Source organism: Sus scrofa, chromosome 8, assembly GCF_054392235.1.
Source record: "Sus scrofa isolate SSC_HxYL_T2T_F1_AM1 chromosome 8, Sscrofa_HxYL_maternal_Yorkshire_Landrace_v2.0, whole genome shotgun sequence".
Taxonomy (NCBI): Eukaryota; Metazoa; Chordata; class Mammalia; order Artiodactyla; family Suidae; genus Sus; species Sus scrofa.
Genome location: NC_139390.1, coordinates 58,317,501 through 58,325,425, shown reverse-complemented (window position 1 = coordinate 58,325,425; position 7,925 = coordinate 58,317,501).

Sequence of the window (7,925 nt, the reverse complement as noted above, 5' to 3'; positions counted from 1 at the left end):
TGCCACAGTCACAAGCACCATCATATCCAAGCTGCGTCTGCAACCTACACCGCAGCGCAAGGTGATGCCACCAGATCCTAAACCCACTGTGGAAGGCCTGGGATCGAACCTGCAACCTCATGGTTCCTGGTTGGATTCCTTTCCACTATTCCACGACGGGAACTCCTGGGCTTTGGCTTTTGACAGGTGGAGGGACACAGCTTTCTGAAACGGTGGGGCCAGGGCAAGGCATAGAAACATAAGATGGATGTGAGCCTGCGCCTATTCTTTTCTCGTGTGCTGGGAAGATAAGGTGGCTCTTGCCAGCTGGGATTTCATTTCCCCACAAACGATCAGGCTCTTAAGGTATCAGGCAGGGAAGAGGGAGAGTCAGAGTTCCCATTGTGGCTCAGTGGTTAATGAATCTGACTAGGAACCATGAGGTTGCAGGTTCCATCCCTGGCCTTGCTCAGTGGGTTAAGGATCCAGCATTGCCGTGAGCTGTGGTGCAGGTTGCAGATGTGGCTCAGATCCCGCGTTGCTGTGGCTCTGGTGTAGGCCAGCGGCTACAGCTCCGATTGGACCCCTGGCAGGGGAACTTCCATATGCCGCAGGAGCGGCCCTAGAAAAGGCAAAAAGCCGAAGGTGGGGGGGGGGGGGGGACAGAAGAAGAGTGAGAATCACGGTCGGAAGAACATGGGGAAATCGGTGCTAGGTGCCTGGGTGTGTGAGTTCACACGGAATGCTAACCCAGACCCCTGGCCAGCCACATTTGGGGTATCTATCAACTTGACTCTCCACTCTCCAGCTCACCTGGGTGGTGCTGCCCTGCCCTGCCCTGCTCATGTAAGACCTGGCTCCTCCAGGGATGGCTTTGCACCAGAGGGAGACGGGGCAAAGTCACTGAGCTTAAGGTAATTTCTCCAAGAGAGACTCTGGGAGAAGGAGACCAGCTGGGTTTCTGTGTGTTCATTTTTCTTCCTGTCTGCTTGTTTGGTGCAGGCCAGTCCATGTGCCGAGACATTCAGAAACTCTGTACTAGCTGAGACTCAGACCTTGTTCCGAAATAAGCAAAGGGACTTTGAGCTGGGATCACTCCCTGACAAGTAGCTAGCAAAGAAGTTTCCCGTAGCTCTCAGGCCCCATCCCCGCCCTCAGGCGGGTGGGCGTGGGGAGGGGGTGGGGGGGGAGGGGAGGGGCTCGTTCAGGCAGGCAGGCAGGCAGGCAGGCAGGCAGGCAGGCAGGCGCTGGTTCATTAGTCCCGCACCCCCCCACTCCCGGCCCCAGCTGCCCGCCCCACCCCCCACCCCCGGCCGCCATCCCTGCTGCGCCGCCTCTCGCTTCCCAAATCGCCTGGACTCACGCCCGGGAAGGGGGGGAGGGGAGATCAGGAAGATCCAGGCCTCAGGGCCTGGGTTCAATCACTTCATTCAAATGCAGAAACTCTCCAGTCAAGTCAGAGGTGGTGACTTTTCCTGGAGCTTCTCTTTAGGGAAAGTGTTTTTTTTCCCCTCTTTCCCCAATTTCCCTACCCTCAGGCTGCCCCTCGCAGACTGCATGGAGGGGGGTGGGGGAGGATGTGTGCACGAAACTCGCCTCGTGTCAGGCCAAAGGAGCCCCCGCCATTTCCCAACCCGGGAAACCCCGCAAAACTTCTGGAGCATGTTGGCCTTGGTGTGGGAATGGACATCTTCACTTGCCATCTTCCTTTGCACGAGGAGGAGATTTTCATCTCCTGCTGTCTGGGGGCCAGAAAGGAGGGCCAGAGTGTCCCTTTGGTGTGGGCCGGTCCTTAAGTCATTTTACCTCACAGGAATCACCCACACAGGGCATGGAGACACGTTTGGGGTCCGCCTCCTCCGAAACGTCCCGGGAAACCTCACGTGTGAAAAACTGAGCTGGGGAGGTCCCATCGTGGTGCAGAAGTGGAAATAAATGCAACTAGGAACCATGAGGTGGCAGGTTCCATGCTCAGCCTCGCTCACTGGGTTACGAATCCCACGTTGCCATGAGCTGTGGGTAGAGGAGAGTGAGAAGGAGAGGGAGGGAGGGGGAAGGGAGAGATCCTCCATTTATGGAACTGGTTTCCTTGTTTTGAGATGACGTCGCTTTGGTGAAACAGTTGTCAGATGGCCTCTCAAAAGGCGGTGATGTGGATGGGCTCCCCGAACCAGGCCCACAGAAACCAAAGGAACGAAGGGGTTAATCCTTGGAGCCAGAGTTCCCTCCTCTGAAACTGAAACCAAGCTCAAGCCCGGGAGTGCTGGTGTGTTGGAGCCAGAGACATTGTTACAGCTAAAAGCTACTTTGAAATAGTCTCCATTAGGTTATGGCTTGCCTTGGCCCACGAACTTATGACTAATGACTACTGTCGAGTCAGAGTTGTAGTGAACCTGGTGTTTTCTCTACCCTTGAAACACTCCCTAAGGATTGCGCCCCCCCCCCCACCCCGTGGATGAGCAATCTTCACTCCGGAGAGAAGGTCAAAATGCCATAACCCCAAAGACACTAGAAACATTCCATGGACCACCTGACTCCAGCCTTGATGACTTTGAAATGGTCTATCCTAATCTCCTATCCAGGGAGAATGCAAGCACCCTGATGCTTCTAGACAGCTCCGCCACCCCCATGCCCACCATTAAGCTAAACCTATAGAACCCCTTGCTATCCCCTCTCAAGGGAGGACACAGTTTTGAGGTCCTTAGCCTGCTGTGGCCTCCTTAGCCTGGCAAAGCAATAAAGCTGTTCTTTATGCTTCACCCAAAACTCTGTCTCTGAGACTTAATTGGAGCTGGAGTACCAAGGCCGGTTTGGGCTGCCAAACTTTCCTGGAACTTTCAAACTGTTACATATGAAGAACGGAGCCGGTGACTCTGTGTGTGTGTGCGTGTACGTGTGAGAGAGACACAGAGAGACAGACAGAGACAGTGAGTGAGACAGAGAGAGACAGAGGGAAGAGAGAGGGAGAGGGGAAAGTCCCTTCAGTCTTTTGTTTTCTCGGTTTGTTTGTTTGTTTGTTTGTTTTGTCTTTTTGCCATTTCTTGGGCCGCTCCCATGGCATATGGAGGTTCCCAGGCTAGGGGTCGAATCGGAGCCATAGCTGCCAGCCTACGCCAGAGCCACAGCAACGTGGGATCTGAGCCGTGTCTGCGACCGACACCACAGCTCACGGCAACGCTGGATCCTTAACCCACTGAGTGAGGGCAGGGATCGAACCCACAACCTCACGGTTCCTAGTCGGATTCGCTCACCACGGAGCCATGACGGGAACGCCCCTTCAGTCTTTTGAAAGGCCCCTCTGAGAATGCCGTCAGGTGTTGGGGCCAACTTTCCGAGGGGCTCTTAGAGAAATGAACACAGGGTGATGGTTTCACTCTCAGAGACCATTTCTCTGATGTGTTCATCGAGGGACTCCACGGGCTTCCGTTTTCAGGGCCTCGGGACAAGCGATACGTGTTCTCATCCGCAAGGATGCCAGGTCCAAAGGGTGGGAGAAAATGGGAAACGCTGATGAAGAGAGTTGTAGCCAGAGATGGAAGGCAACTGGAAAAACTTCAGGATCCAGTCCAGTTTTCCAGCCACTGAGTTTCTGATTTCTGGAAGGATTTGGGTAGGGAGGAAAAGGTCAAGGATTCTCCATCCCTCTGACAGAGGTATAAGTTACAAAGTAGATGTACAACTTTTGAGAAAAAAACGAACAAACAAAGAAACAACCAAACAAACAATTTTTGTCCCTTTGTCTTTATCAGGAAAAGTGAAAGATGGAGAGAGGGAGGGAGGGAGGGAGGGAGGGAGGGTGGGTTGGATGGATGGATGGATGGATGGATTTGGGGGGCGGGGAGAAGATTCTTAGATCCTAATGACCCAATGCTTTCTCTAGTCCTGGGCCTTTAGGTGATATATCTATATCTATATATCTATATCTATCTGTATACACACACACACACACACACACACACACACACACACACACACACGTAGTTATTTTCTGTTTCTAGGGCTGCACCCATGGCACATGGAGGTTCCCAGGCTAGGGGTCCAATCGGAGCCGTAGCCACCGGCCTACACCAGAGCCAGCACAACGCGGGATCCGAGCCCTGTCTGCGACCTACACCAGAGCTCACGGCAACACCCGATCCTGAACCCAACGAGCGAGGCCAGGGATCGAACCCGCACCCTCAGGCCTCCTAGTCGGATTCGTCCAGCCATGACGGGAACTCCTACATATGTATATAGTATGCATATAGTATATCTTTTTTTAATGCCCACGCCCCAGCCCTATGGAAGTTCCCAGACTCACGGTCGAATCAGAGCTGTAGCTGCGGGCCTACCCCACAGCCACAGCAACGCGGGATCCTTAACCCACCAAGCGAGGCCAGGGGAGGGATCGAACCCACATCCTCACGGATCCTAGTCGGGTTCATTACCGCTGAGCCCTGATGGGAACTGCAGGGGACATCTTTTTTTTTTTTTTTTTTTTTTTTTTTAAGATGTAAGTTTGTTGTGGTTGTTGTGGTTGTTGGTTGTTGTTGTTGCTTTAGCTCGGCATACAGTGGGCTTGCTTACAATGTTGTGTTCGTTTCAGGTGTACAGTCAAGGGGATTCAGTGATCCATCTACATCCATCTATCCCTCCGTTCTTTTTCAGCGTCTTTTCCCCTCTAGGTGATTCCAGAATATTGGGCCATTCCTTCCTTGTGGGTGGGAACACCAGCGTGAAAAAAAACCATCACGGGGGAGTTCCTGTCGTGGCACCATGGAAGCGCATCCGACGAGGAACCTTTGCAGGGAAGGGTGTGGGTTCGATCCCTGGCCTCGCTCAGGGGGGCGGTAAGGATCCGGCAGGCAGTGCCGTGAGCTGTGGTGTCGGTCGCAGACGCGGCTCGGATCCCACATGGCTGTGCCTGTGGCGTAGGCCAGCAGCCGTAGCTCCGATTCAACCCCTCGCTTGGGAACTTCCATATGCCACGAGGGCAGCCCTAAAAAGCAGAGGGGGGAAAAGAAATCATGAGGGCGGGGGAGAGGGATCCATGAGGAGGATGGGATGAACATATACACACACAAAAGAGTCTCTATCCAATAGACGACGAACAGGGACCCCTACGCCACCTTCTGGAATCCAAACGCCAAAACCACAAAGCAGAGTTCCCGCCATGGCGCAGTGGAAATGAGTCCGACCAGGAACCATGAGGTTGCAGGTTCGATGCCTGTCCACCTCGCTCAGTGGGTAAAGGATCCGGTGTTGCCGTGAGCTGTGGTGTTGGTCCCAGACGCGGCTCGGACCTGGCATTCCTGTTTCTGTGGTGTAGGAGGTCAGCAGCTAAAGCCTCCGATTCGATCCGTCATCTGGGAACCTCCATATGCCGTGGGTGTGGCCCTCAACACACACACACACACACACACACACGCACGCACGCACGCACGCACACACGCACACGCACACGCACACGCACACACACACACACTCTGGAACCCCCTAAATGGGAGAAAACCGGACACAGTAGTTTTTTAGGGGTCCAGTCTCTGTGACAGGTGAGGATATCAGGCTTGCATCGAGGGAGGGAAGGCTTCACCCCACGCAGAAAACACACCCACCTACCCACCGACCGACCTTCCTTCCTTCTTTCCTTCCTTCCTTCCTTCCTTCCTTCATGAGAGAACAGTTGGATGACCCATCCTAAGTGTCGGTTGAATGAAGTCTAGTTACCAGGGTTCAGAGTGGGGGAGGGAGAGGGGTAGGAAGTCTGAAGCCTCTGGCGACTCTCCGAAATGTTCTCCCCCCAGGGTGACAGAGCCAGCAGGTCAGGCACTGCCTTCTCTAGAAACCTTCCTGCCCATGTCCAAGGGGGTGTGGGGGGTTGGGGGTGTGGGGCAGGGAGTGGGCCAGGGAGCCTGGAGAAACCCAGACCACCAAGCGGCCATTCTCCCATCGCCCCGACTGTTTGTTGAATGAACATAATGGACGTGATCCAAGTCTGCCACGCCGCCGCCGCCGCCGCCGCCGCCGCCACCACCACTTTCTCCATCATCTCCCCCACCCCCTTGCCTGCAGCCATCTTTGAAAAGGCTGCTGTTGTGGCTGCCTTTGCATGAAAGTGAGTGAGGACCCCTCCCTAATACGGAGTGTTTCAGTCCCTGGTGTCTCTGACAGCTCGCTCATGTATTGGTTGTGAACCATCTTGCCTTGAGGATTTGGAGGATTCGTGAACATTGCAGGAGCCATGGGAGCAGTGAAGTCCTTATCGCCAACCCGACACCCCCCCCCCCCAAATTTCGTGGCAGGGAGCACACTTTTCTTTCACCCAAGAGATTTATTTCCTGCTTTCTGAAGAGAGAAGGAAAGGAGGGTCAGAATGGTCCTCTGGTGTCTGGTGTCCTGTCCCTTTCATTGCACACACTCCTAGTGCCACTGCGGGAGGCACGTTCGGGGCGCGGGGTGGGGTGGGGGTGGGGGACCTGCTGCACGCACCCGCCCCTCACTTTCAAATGCGAAACTCAAGGAGGATGTGAATGTCCTCCATGCCACCGATCAGGTGAACGGGATGGCTTTCTAGGGAAATCCTGGTGTTTCCTTTCACTGCCATGACGAACACCCAGAAACAACCCTGTAAGTTCATACAACTTTGTCAGTCAACTGTATTCCAATAAAATGAAAAAGCAAGACACAGACACACCCACACGCACACACACACACACGCGCGCGCACACACGCACCCCAACCCAGAACCAAACACCCTCTCCTGAAATGGGGGGGCGGGCCCACCGGAGAATGAGCAAGAGAATTCCAGAGTCGGTAGGAAAGTGTCATCTGCAGCGGTGTGAAAAACCCCAAGCTCTTTTCTTCCTGTCAAGGTGAATAAACTTTGTTAATGGGAGTGGGTGCCCTCAGTGTGCCCTCCGAGAGGAAAGGCAGGGAGCATTTTCTCCCTGAAGAGCTTAGTGCTGTCATAGCACTGACGGACAGGATGAACGATCGGTGAGAGGTGGCAGCAGCAGTGGTGGCCGCCTGCACTGCCTGGGCGGATTGGAAACATAGACGAGCCACCAAGACTGCGTGTGACACCCCCGTGGGCCACCCCCCCCCCCCCCCGTCTGTACAGTGACAAGAGTCCTTTGGGGGAAAAGGGAGGGTGGGTGCTCTTCCAGTGTGTCTGTCTGCATTCACCAGGTGTGGGAGAGAAGACAGATGTTTGTTTCCACTATCGTTCGGAGGACTTGCCCAAGAGTACCACGTCCCCCCAAAGATAGCACCGGAAGAGAGATGCACGAGGTTTCTGAATGCATGCCGTGGGTGCTCCAGGCTGCCTCCAGGCCGCCCCCTCGCCCTCGCCCTCCCCCTCCCCCTTGCCAGAGGCAGACGTTCCTTGAAACAGCTGGCTTTGAACTTGGGCTTCTAGAGGAAGGTTTTTCTCCTGCTTTCAAGACGGGAAGAAGAGGGTGTCCGTCTCACATCCGTCCTTTCCAGAGGGCCCTGGATTCCAGATCCTCCACATGCCAGCGCCAAAGCCGAAGCGGTCGGTCTGGGGGTGCCCCATTCGGGTTCCCTCCCCACACACCTGCACGCGCGCGCGCACACACACACACACACACACACGCACGCACCGGGAACAGTGTGATCTCCCACGCCCCCGAAAAGCTTCAGAATGGCCTCAGTCCGAGGCAGTAGACCTATGTATGTCCTCACACCTGTTCAAATAATGTCTGCCCTCAGCCCCACCATCCCCTGCCTCTTTTAAGGACAAAGGCACTGTAGGTTTCCCTGGGGAAGGGAGACTCCATGGCATGTAAATCACAGTCTTAAGGAAAAGGATAATAGCATATGCCGGGGGGGGGGGGGGGGGGGGGAGAAAGAAGGGGGGGGAGGGGGGGGACCCGCGGTGGTGTGCTTGTGAGGGAGAGAGACAGAGACAGACAGGGAGGGACGGAGGATAGGCAGACAGTGAGAGG